Source organism: Myxocyprinus asiaticus, chromosome 42 (genome assembly GCF_019703515.2).
Source record: "Myxocyprinus asiaticus isolate MX2 ecotype Aquarium Trade chromosome 42, UBuf_Myxa_2, whole genome shotgun sequence".
In the NCBI taxonomy this organism is placed as follows: domain Eukaryota; kingdom Metazoa; phylum Chordata; class Actinopteri; order Cypriniformes; family Catostomidae; genus Myxocyprinus; species Myxocyprinus asiaticus.
The window spans coordinates 24,396,842-24,413,014 of record NC_059385.1 but is presented as its reverse complement, the minus strand read 5'-3'; the positions used below and the strand labels follow the sequence as shown (position 1 = coordinate 24,413,014).

At 39.0% G+C, this 16,173-nt stretch overlaps 1 protein-coding gene and 1 pseudogene across 1 annotated transcript in view; one reads left to right on the top strand and one right to left on the bottom strand.

Moving 5' to 3' along the window:
• LOC127432784 (14-3-3 protein gamma-like) overlaps positions 1 to 16,173 on the bottom strand; it is a 678,408-nt gene that overhangs the window by 308,574 nt on the left and 353,661 nt on the right. The window lies entirely within an intron of this gene.
• LOC127432316 (myeloperoxidase-like) lies at positions 766 to 9,497 on the top strand (annotated as a pseudogene).

Below are 16,173 nucleotides of genomic sequence, written 5' to 3'. Positions count from 1 at the left end.
ATTATTAAAATATCATAAAAGTAGTCCATACAACACAAAGCTTTTCTATGGCCCCAGAAAGCTTGGAATAAAGTGCACAAGTCATAAGGACTACTGTTATAATGTCTTTATACTGAACCTTTAATAATGATTTATAGTATTTGTCCTTTTTGAAACTTGACAGCTCCTCACTATAAACTGTTATTCAATGGAATAGAGCTATTTTTCTTTTCCAAGAAAAAGTAACAGCATATGGGTTTTGAACAACATAAGGGTGAATAAATGAGTGAGTAAAAGTTCATTTTCCATTTTTAGGTGAACTACTTTAACTGGTGGCTCATTTTTTGAGCACAGACCTGACAAGGACATACTTAAAATAAAATGGCCTCTTTAAAAAGAAGACTCTTAGGAGGACTAATGAGTGTAGCAATGTACACGTTAACACGTTATCTTTTATTAAGATATAGGCTACATTACATAAGAATTAATGATTTTATATATATATATATATATATTCATATATTTATTTTTATGTACATGAAATAGCTTTCCTATTAAGAAATATAAACTAATTTGATATAACGAGGAAAAGGCACCACTGACAGCGGTAAAAGACAGAAGAAAATGACATTTGATACAATTATGGGACAACTTGTCATCTGTGAAGAGCATAAAAAAACTAGCATGGGTGCAGTGACACTCAGTATTTTCCCAAAGTTTAATAGAATACGTTTTTAATTAAATGCATTAATATTTTCACTTTTAAGTAAATATCCAGCGGAAATTATGGTGACTCAAGCGCTGATGGTGCATCAGCATTTCACTGTAGATGCTAGAAATGTCCCGCCCCTTATTGAAACGGAAAATATGATTGGTTATAAAATATCCAATAACGTCTAAAACGAACATTCTGATTGGTCGCTCAGCTGAGTCGGACTGTCTATCTGCCCGTGCCTTCAGTTCAGCGCTCCCGGTGTTCGTTGCGCATTTAGAGAGAATCTCTGTACACTTATTTAAAAATAATAATAATCACAATTCACTTAACGGTGCTGCGGCATCACCTCAGTATAATTAAAAGTTATGGGTCAAAAGCCTCCTCGCTGTTCTGGCGGCCATACATATCATAACTTATTTTAGGTGTGAATCGACGGAAAATATTACAGACCTCCACAGTAATTATTAATCTACAATCAAGAAATTTCTCCAGAAAACTAATCACGTCCTAATAGGGCTTTACTTTATACCACCATCTACTGTTGGATATGGTTAATACATTCAGTCTGACTGCACAGGGATAAAACATATCCCCTCCGAGATAATAATAAAAAAAAAAAGAATGACCAGAAGGGGGAGATATTAAAAGCAGAGGCAGGGAAATCATTCTGCATAACGTGGCGGCCTATTCGACCCCGTTTCGTCGCCGCCACTTCGGGAAAAGTCCCGGTTCTCCTGATTGCCAGTCCGCCCCTGCATTAGAAGTGATTCCATTCATTGCTTTTCAATCAGTTTGCCTAAAATCTTCAAAAAACAATGCTATTTTCATTCATTTTTGCCATTCCTGTGCTTGGCCCCGATAATTGCTGCTTGCAGCTCTATTAATTATTATGTTTCTATGATAAAGAGAGAGAGAGCGCCATGTGCAGCGCATCCATTTGAAGTAGCATGATTGTTTGAATTGGTGATAAAATTTACATGGTTTGAAAGCTGAAAATAAAAATATCATTAATCACAAAACAGTCAGAAACGTGTTTTGGTCTAAAATCACATATCTACATTAACAGCCCATTGCAACTTCAGACTCAAAATGATAGAATGCATCACATTTAAAACAACCCAGTTAATTCATTAAACATCTTACCTTTTAGAATTTAAGACAACGGTGAGTTTATCCTAACTTTAAAATGTAATTTACGATGATTTTTAGAAAAAAATGTGAATGCTTCTTAAGTTTTTTCTTTAGAACAATCTTAAGAAAAAAACGTTCTTAATAAATTTTTTCGAGAATACAAAATATTCGTAACTTTTTCTTAACGGTGCAGTATGTAAGATTCAGAAACCCTTGTTATTAATGACACCTGTGGCCATTAAGTGAACTGCCTGTTGCTCGTGCTCGTGCACACACTCCATAGAGACGCGAGCATCGACCAAAACAATGACATAACGTACAAAGAGACTGAACGTGATTCACTGGCATCATGCTGACAGATGAGGTAGCATAATTAAAATTACACAGTTATGATTGTTTTACTACAAACTTTGAGACTGTATATTATATTTGACTCTCCAGTGCTGGAACAGGGCTAAAACAAAATGTGGATATAGGTCTGACTATGCGAGACTGTAGTTTGAAGTAATCACTTTTCTTTGCATGATACATTGACTGCGTTTATATGATAGCCTATGTCGGCGTTAGCTAGCTAGCCAGCTTTATCAATAGCTGTTAGCTAAATTTGGTGGATGATGACAGTAGCTGTTTATAAAATAGACTGTATATTATAAATATGTTGACACAATTCAGTATTGATGTGATCACAACTGTCATTTTGATATATCGATGCACTATTGTTTTATAATAGCAGAAAGTATATATTTTCTGTATAACCAAGTTACATAACACTAATGAATGGGTCTTTTTGCATTATCTTGAACATTGTCTAGCATTCATTTCATGTGTTATTGTAGTTTACCTTGCTGAATAATTACAGATTAACATTGATTATGACAGTTACTGTTCAGGCAAGATCAAGTTAGCTAAAATTACACAGATTAATCTTTATGGCACTATATTTCACATGCTTTGCAGTTATGTAAGCTTACCTATCCAATAAGAAGAATGCCAATTCAGGGTCGGTTTTGATCCCCAAAACCAAACGAAGTTCCCTCCAGGAATCAAATGCCCTGCCGATGTTCACTCTAGTTTTCACTCGACCACGATCACGTTCCCACTTAGCCAGATGGGATTCAGTAGATAAATGTTTTTTTTGTTTGTTTTTTGTTTTTGGGCTTACTCAAAAAAAAACTTTGAGTTTGTGTAGAAGTCGGTGTTGTGCTGGGAGCCAGACATTTGCTGGATTCCATCTCTAATATAACGTTACCTAGTATTGCAGTTTGTCATCACTGTTGAATAGGGGAAGAGAAGCACTGAGGCAAGGCTCTCGGGAGCACACATAAACATCACATCCTTTGGATTTTCCCAGGAAAAGCGACCCGCTCCCTTCGCATGAAAATCAGTCTACAGGCTTTAATAGGCAACCTAGGAAGTCCGGGAAGGGCTCATTTTTTGAGTTGCGTTACAACCTGTTCACACATTGGCAAAAAGGTGAATATTACATGAAAATTGTTACATATTGCACCTTTAAGTTAGAAATTAAGAAGAAAATAAATTTTCTTCTTAAGAACGTTTTGTGAATCTGGCCTCAGGTTCCAAAACAAATGCTCCAAACAAGCCAGGTGTGAAAACACCCTTATTATCAGCTCACTGAAATGTACTTGACAATCAGTTCACAGCTTCTAAATTTTGTCTTTCTTGTTGATTCCAGGTCAGACTGGTTTCCAATAGAATTCTAAGCACTGCGGATGCTGACGTAGAGAATGATAATGACTTCACCTTCATGCTCACCACTTTTGGACAGAGGGTTGACCATGATCTGACTCTTAAACCCACCTCCCCAAGTATTAGGTCCTTTGAAAATGGCCTCAACTGTAGTGCGAGCTGTGAGCGATCTGAACCCTGATTCCCAATTCTGGTCAGTCAGTGTTTGTAACTTTACAGTCTTTCAATGTCCTTTCCCACCTGTTTATCTCCATTTATATTGTCTTTTATGCTATATTTACTGTCTAAACTCAGATCCCGATGGGAGATCCACATCTGAGTCCTGGCTCCTGTCTCCTCTTTTCTGTTCATCACCTGCTTGTGGTTCTGGAAACACCGCCTTTATCTTTGGTGGTGTCCCCAATGTTCGACAACAAATCAACGCATTAACAGCTTTTCTAGATGCTGGGCAGGTTCATGGGACGGAGGACGGGCAAGCGAAAGAGCTGCGTGACCTGACCAATGATGATGGTCTGCTACGTGTCAATGATAAGTTCACTGACAATGGGCGAGAGCAACCGCCCTTTACAAATGCACAGAGCAATATGTGTGCTATGCGTAGAAAAATCCTCCATGACACAAATTTGAAAGAGATGCCTTGCTTCGTTGCAGGTCAGAAACTTTTTCATTTTTTAATGGTAAATGAAGCAAATTTGTTATTGTCATATGAAAGGGGACTCAAGATGTCACCGAGTATGGCTGCTGCGTTGCGAGCTCCGACACAACATAGTAATGTTTTGTTTGTTTTGTTCACAATTCTTATGTTTTTTGTCTTGGATGTTGTCTGCCTTATTGTCTACGACAGACAAACACTTTTGTACATTGGCTCAGCAATTTCACACCGTAAACCGGACTTCAAATTCCTCAATGCCGACCCGCTGTTTACAAACACGCAAGCGGAGCTCTTTGTCTGGGCAGCATGGCCGCGGAAACGCAGGAGGAAAAGGGGAAACAGAGCCGGTGTTCTCATCAGAGTAAGACGCCGTGCAAATCGACCCCTGCTAACCACTATTCTACTGGCAAATGTTCAGTTTCTGGATAACAAGCTCTGCGAGCTGAAAGCGCGGATCTCTTTCCAACGAGAGACGAGGGACTGCTGCATTATCTGCCTTACGGAAACTTGGATGTCTGCGGAGATTCCAGACTCAGCCATTGAACCCACGGGGTTCTCCGTGCACCGAGCGGACAGAGCGAAAGACCTCTCAGGTAAAAGTAGAGGTGGTGGAGTATGTTTTATGATCAACAAATCCTGGTGTGATCAGAGGAACGTACATTCTATCAAGTCTTTCTGCTCTCCTGATCTGGAATTTCTCTGTGTCGACAATTCTGGCTACCGAGGGAATTCACAGCAGTCATTATCACTGCTGTGTACATCCCCCCACAAGCCGAAACAGACCGGGCACTCAAGGAACTGTATGGGAGTATAGGTGAGCAGGAAACCGCGCACCCTGAGGCTGCGTTCATTGTGACCGGGGACTTTAATAAAGCCAGTTTAAAATCAGTCGCACCAAAATACCACCAGCACATTAGTTTCAACACACGAGGGGACCGGGTTTTGGACCATTGCTACTCTCCGTTCTGGGATGGCTACAAAACCCTCCCCCGCCCATCATTTGGCAAATCGGACCACTCTTCCATTCTGCTTCTGCCCGCTTACAGGCAGAAACTGAAACAGGAAGCACCCACCCTCAGAACGATCCAGTGCTGGTCGGACCAATCAGATTCTACGCTACAAGACTGTTTTGATCACACGGACTGGGAGATGTTCCGGTTCGCCTCTGATGACAACATCGAGCTTTGCGCTGATACCGTAATGTGTTTCATCAGAAAGTGCGTAGAGGACGTGGTTCCGACCAGAACAATACGGATCTATCCGAATCAGAAACCATGGATAAATAGCGATGTTCGCGCGGCACTTAATGTGCGGACCTCCGCTTTTAATTCCGGGAACGCGGAGGAGCATAAACAAGCCAGTTATGCCCTCCGAAAAACTATCAGAACCGCAAAACATCAGTACAGGAGCAAGATTGAAGGACAGTTTAACACCACCTACTCTAGAAGCATGTAGCAGGGAATTAACATCATCATGTACTTTAAAGGGAATAAAACTCCACCATGAGCCAAATACTTTTTATGCTCGTTTTGAGGAAAATAACACAGCCCTCGCGGAGAGAGCTCTCGCGGCCGAAGCTACAGAGGTTAGTTCACTCTCCGTCTCTGTAGCGGATGTAACCCGATCCTTCCGACGGGTGAATATCCGCAAAGCCGCGGGCCCAGAAGGCATTCCGGGCCGCGTTGTCAGAGCGTGCATGAACCAGCTGGCTGGTGTTTTTACGGACATTTTCAACCTTTCCCTCTCTTTGTCTGTAGTCTCCACATGCTTTAAAACATCCACCATTGTGCCTGTTCCAAAGCAATCAAAAATAACTTGCTTAAATGACTGGCATCCTGTTGCTCTGACCTCCATCATCAGCAAATGCTTTGAGAGACTAATCAGAGATTACATCTGCTCTGTGCTGCCTCTCTCTCTTGACCCGTTGCAGTTTGCTTACCGCAACAACCGCTCCACTGATGATGCCATTGCATCTACAGTACACACTGCTCTCTCCCACCTGGAAAAAAAGAACACTTATGTGAGAATGTTGTTTGTAGACTACAGCTCAGCATTCAACACCATAGTGCCCTCCAAGCTAGATGAGAAACTCCGGGCTCTGGGCTTAAACAGCTCACTGTGCAGCTGGATCCTGGACTTCCTGTCAAGCAGACGCCAGGTGGTTAGAATAGGCAGCAACATCTCCTCATCACTGACCCTCAACACTGGAGCCCCACAGGGCTGTGTTCTCAGCCCACTCCTGTATTCCTTGTACACACATGACTGTGTGGCAACACACAGCTCCAATACCATCATTAAGTTTGCTGATGACACGACAGTGGTAGGTCTGATCACTGACAATGATGAAACAGCCTACAGAGAGGAGGTGCACACTCTGACACACTGGTGTCAGGAGCACAACCTCTCCCTCAACATCAGTAAGACAAAGAAGCTTGTGGTGGACTTCAGAAGAAAAGACAGAGAACACAGTCCCATCACCATCAATGGAGCACCAGTGGAGAGAGTCAGCAGCTTCAAGTTCCTGGGTGTCCACATCACTGAGGAACTCACATGGTCCATCCACACTGAAGTCGTTGTGAATAAGGCTCATCAGCGCCTCTTCTTCCTGAGACGGCTGAGGAAGTTTGGAATGAACTGCCACATACTCACACGGTTCTACACCTGCACTGTAGAGAGCATCCTGACTGGCTGCATCTCCGCCTGGTACGGCAATAGCACCGCCCGCAACCGCAAAGCACTGCAAAGGGTGGTGCGAACTGCCAGACACAACATCGGAGGTGAGCTTCCCTCCCTCCAGGAAATATATACAAGGCGGTGTGTGAAAAAAGCTCGGAGGATCATAAGAGACTCCAGCCACATGAGCCATGGGCTGTTCTCACTGCTACCATCAGGCAGGCGGTATCGCAGCATCAGGACCCGCACCAGCCGACTCCATGACAGCTTCTTCCCCAAAGCAATCAAACTTCTGAACTCTTGATCTCCCACGATCAAAATACATCAGCACTGCACTTTATTACCCTTACTTTATTACCCTTACTCTTATATCTCACACCGGACTGTCATAAATTATATTATTATTATATTATATTCTCTCTTAACAACTGACTATCAACCGACAGCCTGAATGTCAATACAGTACAATACTGTACATTCTATATTTACTACTATATATACTTTTTTATATATTTTTATTTTTTATTTTTATTGAATAATGTGTATCTATATAGTGCGCATTGTATACTGTACAGTGTATGTTGTTGAGTGTAATTATGTGTATATCAGATGTTTAAATTGTGCTGTGTTAATTTGATGTTATTGTAAACTGGTATATGTCTCATCACTGTCACGACTGCTATGTTGATCGGAACTGCACCCAAGAATTTCACACACCATTGCACTTGTGTATATGGCTGTGTGACAATAAAGTGATTTGATTTGATTTTTTGATTTGAAATAAACACATGTATTATTAGTCAAAGGTTGGTAAAACCAGCTGACCCCCATCTTCACACAGATCTTCAATAGATCACTGGAGCAGTGTGAAGTCCCATGCTGCTTCAAACGCTCAATCATTATTCCTGTCCCAAAGAAACCATAAATCACAGGACTTAATGATTACAGACCTGTCGCCCTGACATCTGTGGTCATGAAATCACTTGAGAGACTGGTGTTGGCCCACCTGAAGAACATCACTGGACCCTTTCTAGATCCCCTTCAATTTGCTTATCAAGCAAACAGGTCTGTGGATGATGCAGTCAACATGGGATTGTATCATATCCTGCAACATCTGGACATGCAAGGATCCTTTTTGTGGACTTCAGTTCGGTTTGTTCAGTTGATTGGTAAAGATTTCCGCTCTTGTATAGAGAATTTCATAGCAGAATTATCTAACTTAATTGACTGCCTGTTGCTTTCGATATCTGCTTCGAGATAAAGTGGCACATAACTGCTGGTCAGTTTCCCAAAGCCAAATCCACACCTTAACGGATAACATCTTCCGATATCGCTTCCTACATTCATGCGCAGAGAAAAAAGCTATAAATGATTGTACATTCATTTTCTTAACTGTATGCAGTGTAATTCGTGGATTAAATAATTTTTATTTCTTTTAGGATCATTCAACATGATTTAATCTAATATATTATGGACAAAATCTCACTTTATGCAGGATTAAAAAAATGTATTAGTTAAATCCATGGTTAAACCCTGCTGTACATATAAAGAGCGCATGCACAACACATGATCTTTTGAGGCATATAAAGTCCAGATTCACTTTATGCTGCTTTAAAAATAGCAAGGAAAAAAGGGGGCACATGGTATCTACTAATATAATAATTATTATATAATTAACCACAGTCCTTTAGATTGCAAAAGGCAATTATTTCGCAGAATGTCCCACATGCTAGCAGGTTAGCGTACAATGAATAGTCGTTGGTCCATCTTCATCTTTTTGCATTTGCTACTAGTAATAGCTAGTGATTTATGATAATAATTATTTTCATCCCTGGTAGAAGAATGCCTAAACATATCACAAACTATAGCAATGATTCGCCTAATTGACATGAGAATAGTTATGTAATTGGCTACATCTTTCAGATGTTAAGTTTATTGTTTGATTATTGGGCGTATTTTTATTAACCTACCCCTTTTTCGGCGCTAATCCATGAGTTCAGCTAAGAAAAATCAAATTCCGACAGAATAGCAATAAGTGCGTTGTTTTAGGTTAACCAAAAGTTCAAAGCCCTTCATTTGCTTGCAAAAGGAAAGCAGCCAAACTCTCCAAAAGCCGTGAAACTAAAGACGAACTGTAGACATAAATCAATGAGTACTGATTAAAGTTGGTGACGGACGACGGTGAAGAAAAGAAAGCGCGGGAAGAAGTATCCATTGTTTCTGCTTGGCTCTTTGCGCGAATACTGCATGACGAATATCATGTGAAGACCGTCAGGAAAAAAGGGGTAATATATCTCGCCAGTGAGGCCAGGGTCCTAAGGCTGGCTGGCAAAACTGCTTTACGAGCAAAATCAAGCAAAATCACATTGCATCATATCCCTGGACTGCAGGACCCAAGGAAATGTGCCATGTTGCTCTAAGGAATGCGATTGAGATGTAGAGAACCGAAATCGTTGCGGAATGTAAGGACAATTAAAAAGACGGAACGTGCTGTGGCGAGATAGTTCACTGCACTTTTTGAGAACTCCGGTCATTATAGTATGTTCAGCATTGCTTAGCTATAAGCACGGACGGTGAAATATATTCTTTGAGTGTCATAACATTGTTTGCTTTTGCACAGGAGAGTTGGTGTTTCTCTAAGTTTTTCTTTCGAGCATTCATTGAATTTACACTGGCGGCCAAAAGTTTGGAATAATGTACAGATTTTGCAGTTTCGGAAGGAAATTGGTACTTGAATTCACCAAAGTGGCATTCAACTGATAACAAAGTATAGTCAGGACATTACTGATGTAAAAAACAGCACCATCACTATTTGAAAAAAGTCATTTTTGATCAAATCTAGACAGGCCCCATTTCCAGCAGCCATCACTCCAGCACCTTATCCTTGAGTAATCATGCTAAATTGCTCATTTGGTACTAGACAATCACTTGCCATTATATCAAACACAGTTTGAAGCTTTGAAGTTAAATGAAGCTTAACATTGTCTTTGTGTTTGTTTTTGAGTTGCCACAGTATGCAGTAGACTGGCATGTCTTAATATTAGGTCAGAAATGGCAAAAAAGAAACAGCTTTCTCTAGAAACTCATCAGTCAATCATTGTTTTGAGGAATGAAGGCGATACAATGCATGAAATTGCCAAAAAACTGAAGATTTCAGTTTAGGCCTTATGGGAAGAATTGCAAAGAAAAAGCCACTTTTGAAATAGAAAAACAAAAAGAAAAGGTTAGAGTGGGCAAAGAAACACAGACATTGGACAATAGATAATTGGAAAAGAGTGTTATGGATCTTAAACCCATTGAGCTTTTGTGGGATCAGCTAGACTGTAAGGTGCGTGAGAAGTGCCCAACAAGACAGCCACATCTATGGCTAGTGCTACAGGAAGTGTGGGGTGAAATATCACCTGAGTATCTGGACAAACTGACAGCTAGAATGCCAAAGATCTGCAAAGCTGTCATTGCTGCACGTGGAGGATTTCTTGATGAGATCTCCTTGAAGTACGCTGCCGGTCAAATGTTTGGGGTACTTGACTGAAATGTTTCTCATGCTCTTAAAAATCTTTTGATCTGAAGGCGTATGCTTAAATGTTTGAAATTAGATTTGTAGACAAAAATATAATTGTGCCATCATATTAATTTATTTCATTATAAAACTAAAATGTAATAATAATAAAAAAAAGTTTTTGAAATTGATGACTTGGACCAAATAATAAAGAAAAGCAGCCAATAAGTGCCCAACATAGATGGTTGCTTCAATACTGTTTAAAAAGCATCCCAGGGTGATACCTCAAGAAGTTGGTTGAGAAAATGTCGAGAAAGTGTCTGCAAATTCTAGGCAAAGACTACTTTGAAGATGCTAAAATATAACACAGTTTTGATTTATTTTGAATTTTGTTTAGTCACAACATAATTCCCATTGTTCCATTTATGTTATTCCATAGTTTTAGTGACTTTACTATTATTCTAAAATGTGAAAAAAAAAATTATAATAAAGAATGAGTGAGTGTTTCAAAACTTTTGACCGGTAGTGTAGTTTAAGAAGTTCTGGAAAAAAAAATTCTAATTGTAATAGTAATTTTTCACATTATTAATGTCCTGACTATACAATGAGATCAGTTGAATGCCACTTTGGTGAATAAAAGTACCAATTTCTTTCCATAAGAGCAAAATCTGTACATTATTCCAAACTTTTAGCCACCAGTGTAATAGGCTAGAGAGTTTGTCTCTTGAGACTGCTATTCAGCATTAAGGCTGTTCTAAACACGCAGACAATAAAATGCATTTCAGTTGAACTATGCTGTCTTTTATATATACTATACTGCAAAAATTTAATACACAAGCCAAAGGGGTGAACTGTGTGAAACATGTTACATCTTAAATTATAATTATATAAAAAACTATATAAGAACGTGGTAATGTTAAAAAATATGTAAAATAATAATAACTGAGCTGATTCAAAGGAAAGAAAATAATTTAAATTCACAACAGTACAAAGTGATGGATAAATAATGCGAATAATGAAAAAAGGGTAATCTGAAAAGTGAACATGCTTGTACAATAGTGGAAACTGCTGAAAAGTGGTGTTCTGAGAAATACTGTCACAGTTGTAGTCTTTTGCCAACAGATGGTGCTAGAAGTGCTTGCATGTATAGAGAATATCTCATATGGATTAATTAATTTCAGCTAAATGTAGATGTCTTTATAAAAATGGTTATCTGAATGAGACATTTAAGGTAACAGTTTTCCAATTGTGTTGAAGAAAGAAAAAAAAAACAGTTGCTATGAATATTTTGAACAAATATATTAATGTAATTTCTGTAATAGCTGTTAGGTAACTAAAAGAACAAAACAAAATAAAATAAAATAATATATTTAAAAGAAACGTCCCTTTATCAGGATGCTGTATCTTAAAGATAATTTTGTAAAATCCAATTAAACTTTACAGATCTTTATTGGAAAGGGTTTAAACAATTTTTTCCATGCTTGTTCAATGAACCATAAACAATTAATGAACATGTACCTGTGGAATGGTCATTAAGACACTAACAGTTTACAGATGGTAGGCAATTAATGCCATAGTTAAAATAACTTAGGACACTAAAGAGACCTTTCTACTGACTCTGAAAAACACCAAAAGAAAGATGCCCAGGGTCCCTGCTCATCTGCGTGAACGTGCCATAGGCATGCTACAGGGAGGCATGAGGACTGCAGATGTGGCCAGGACAATAAATTGCAATGTCTGTACTGTGAGACGCCTTAGACAGCACTACAGGGAGACAGGAAGGACAGCTGATCGTCCTCGCAGTGGCAGACCACGTGTAACAACACTGCACAGGATCGGTATATCTGAACATCACACCTGCGGGACAAACACAGGATGGCCACAACAACTGCCCGAGTTACACCAGGAACGCAATCCCTCCATCAGTGTTCAGACTGTCCGCAATAGGCTGAGAGAGGCTGGACTGAGGGCTTGTAGGCCTGTTGTAAGGCAGGTCCTTACCAGACATCACCGGCAACAACGTCGCCTATGGGCACAAATCCACCTTCGCTGGACCAGACAGGACAGGCGAAAAGTCCTCTTGACTGACGAGTCGCGGTTTTGTCTCACCAGGGGTGATGGTCGGACTCGCTTTTATCTTCGAAGGAATGAACATTACACCGAGGCCTGTACCCTGGAGTGGGATCGATTCGGAGGTGGAGGGTACGTCATGGTCTTGGGCGGTGTGTCATAGCATCATCGGACTGAGCTTGTTGTCATTGAAGGCAATCTCAACGCTGTGCGTGACAGGGAAGACATCCTCCTCCCACGTGGGACCCTTCCTGCAGGCTCATCCTGACATGACCCTCCAGCATGACAATGCCACCAGCCATACTGCTTATTCTGTGCATGATTTCCTGCAAGACAGGAATGTCAGTGTTCTGCCATGGCCAGCGAAGAGCCCGGATCTTAATCCCATTGAGCACGTCTGGGACCTGTTGGATCGGAGGGTGAGGGCTAGGGCCATTCCCCCGCAGAAATGCCCGGGAACTTGGAAATGTCTTGATGGAAGAGTAGGGTAACATCTCACAGCAAGAACCCCAATATTTATACCATGACCAATGGAAACATGTAGATTATTTATGCTGCAACCCCACAATTTTCAAGCTAAATCTACTCCCTTGAGGAGATGCTCTGCAGAACTTAACGCAGCTGGTGGCCATACCAGATTCTGACTGTTACTTTTGATATTGTATATATACTATATATTAATACAATTTATTTATTACAGTGTTTGTTGGTCAAAACAATGGTTTTGTATTTTTGCATGTTACCTTTTAAATTTTTGCTGTCATGGTTTCAGAATTGTTTTACTGTTTAAATTTAGCTGAAAAGCCTACATGTAATGACAGATTTATAGTGCGACAACATTTGTTAAATGAAGTATAACCTTTTTCCTGGACAGTAGTGGTGGATACGCTCATACTTTAAGGTATGCGACTATACAGAAATTAACCCCAGTCTCCATTAAAAATATATATTTATATAGATTTAAATTAGTTTTAAATTGCCTTTGTCTAGCTTCACAATGTACTTTCTGTCTCTATTGTCCATATTTCTATTATCAGACATTCAGACTAAATTCTCTTCAGCTGCTTTTCACCTCAAATAACTTACAATATCACCCCATTAGATGGAAAAAATACAAACAAGGCTAGACTACAAAACCACTGATTTTCAGTAGAAATTCTTGTTGGAAATGTCATGTTTAGTTTAAGTCTAGTATACCTTTGAATTCTTCTTTTGTCACCACAGAATGATAACATCGTGTTTACTCTTCCCCATAAACACCCCTCCCTTCCATGGGATTTATAATGAGGGAATTAAAGAATGACCCAAAGGGAATGACAGAAATTTTTAGTATGGGAATTGGAAATACATCATTACTCGTTATTACTGCCATGATCAGTGTTCTGTGAAAGGAGAGAGGGACTCCTCCCCTTGTTCACTCTTTATGAATTCTTTCCCAAGCCAGCCTTCATGTGCAGAGTGCCACGTAGGCCAGTGTGTATGTGTGCATGATAGTAATGGAAACCTGTGGTTTCTGGTGGGAAAATAATTTGAAATGATCTGTGCAGGATTGCTCGTTTACTGGGATAGTGTCCTAGTAAACTAGCTGTGTTATTGTTATTTGATGTCTTTTTTTGAAAGTTTCTATATAGGAATTGATAAAGGTTGGCAGTGTAGTATTAGATAATGTTAGCTTGTGTTTTTACACACTGAATTCACCCTTGAATGTATTTGAGCTTCTTTGCATTGGAAAACAAAAGATCCGACTATAATTTGCTAGAAAATGACAGACATTTTATCAGAAATAATTTTTTGCCATTACTTTTAGTTTCAACTATCTGGTCTCAAACTCATTTTTAGCAGCACAAAGTAACACAGGTGTAGTTCAAATATGGACATGTTCCACTAACGTTTGACAACCAGTAAACATGTTTTATCATTTATAGCCTAGCAAACCTCTTTTTTTGCTCAAAAAGTGTGCTTGTCCTATTCTTCTTTACAATTAACGCCACTTGGTTTAATTTATTTTTTCTAATGCAATGGCATTCGTATTCATAACATTTTAAAGGAATATTCTGGGCTCAAGCACCAAAAAAAAAAATAAAATAAAAAAAAAAAAAAATATATATATATATATATATATATATATATATATATATATATATATATTGACTTGTCCCTCCTTTTTTTTTTTTTTTTAATGAAGCAAAAATCAAGATTACACTTACAATGGAAGTGAATGGGGCCAATTAACATAAACATTATAATACTCACTTTTTCAAAAGTATTGCCAAAACACATAAATGCATGTTAACATTATTTTAATGCAATAAAATTGCTTACTAACCTTTTCTGTGTAAAGATGTATCCTATTTTACAACTTCGTTGCCATGACGATGTAACAACTTAAACTTTATATACCTGTAATTTAGTAATCTGCCTCAAAAACAATGATTTAAACAACTTTACAGCTCAAATAGTAGACCAGTTTTAACAGAAGAATTAATGTAAGTGCTTTTGTAAAATAAAGCTTCACATTTCTGCCTTTAAAGTTTAAATCCTCCAAAAATTGGCCCCCATTCACCTCCATTGTAAGTGCCTCACTGTAACCTCAACGTCTGCTTTTTTTAAGAAAAGGAGGGATGTGTCGAAATGATTTTGTTGTTGTTGTTGTTGTTTTGTGGTAAATACAATTATACTGCAAATACTGTTGATTGAGCTTAACTTGTATTATACCCAGAATGTAGTTTTGGGCCACTTAAATTGTATACATTTTATAGATTGTATACACTGTAACTTAAATTATACATTTGTATGGAATCTTGAGATTGTACCACTGTTTAGCCAGTTCATGAAGTCACATTCCATTTATGTGTTGCTTTTAGTCTATGTAATGCATACACATTTTCAACAACATTGTGATGATGCAAGAGGAAGCTCCATCTTTTCCTCTGGAATGCAGCAACGATTAAGCTCAGAACACAATTCATCTTTTTGTTGATTAGGTTCAAGAATATTCCACTTTAGCCACAAAGTTGGAGGTAAACAAAATGTTATGCTAGAAATATTAGTAGTGTAGGAGTAACATTTATTAATGATGCTACTGTTTTGACTGCGTGTAATTCTGTGTCTGATTGATGCCACTATACGTCACTTATCCTTTGACCAATACTTTTAGGCTAGAAAGTCTTTGTATCAATGGAAGAGAATGCAAGCAACGTGGCCAGAGGAACTAGGTTAATTACTTTCAGATGTGGTTCTACCATCTTAGGTAAGCAAGCACAGCCCTTGCCAAAGGAAGGGAAGCCCGCCACTGAACATACCGGGAGATGTACGAAAAACAACAGCAACCCGAAATACAGCTGGTTCTGCTCATCTGGCGCTGGGACAAAAAGTTGTTTTCTTCTTGATCTTTCATACAGATCCACTGCAGTGCAGATCAGTGAAAGATGTTGCAGTGTTAACATGATAAACATGCTACAGTGGAATGCAAGTCTTTATTAAAATGTTTGAATCTGGCCTTGAGAAATATGGCAGAGCTGCTTGTGCTCTATTCTCTGAATGACCCATCTTAGAAGAAAAATACTTTTATTTATCTCTTCGAATGCTCAAGCAGATGGAGGAGGAAAGGAATTTATGGTTTGATTTCATAATGCGCCCTTTAGTTGTTGAATCCTTTCTTTCTGTGTATATATATCAGAGAGGTATGCCAAGTTTCTTTCAGCACGTTTACTTAAAGTGTTGTTGCCAAGTACTTGACATTCATTT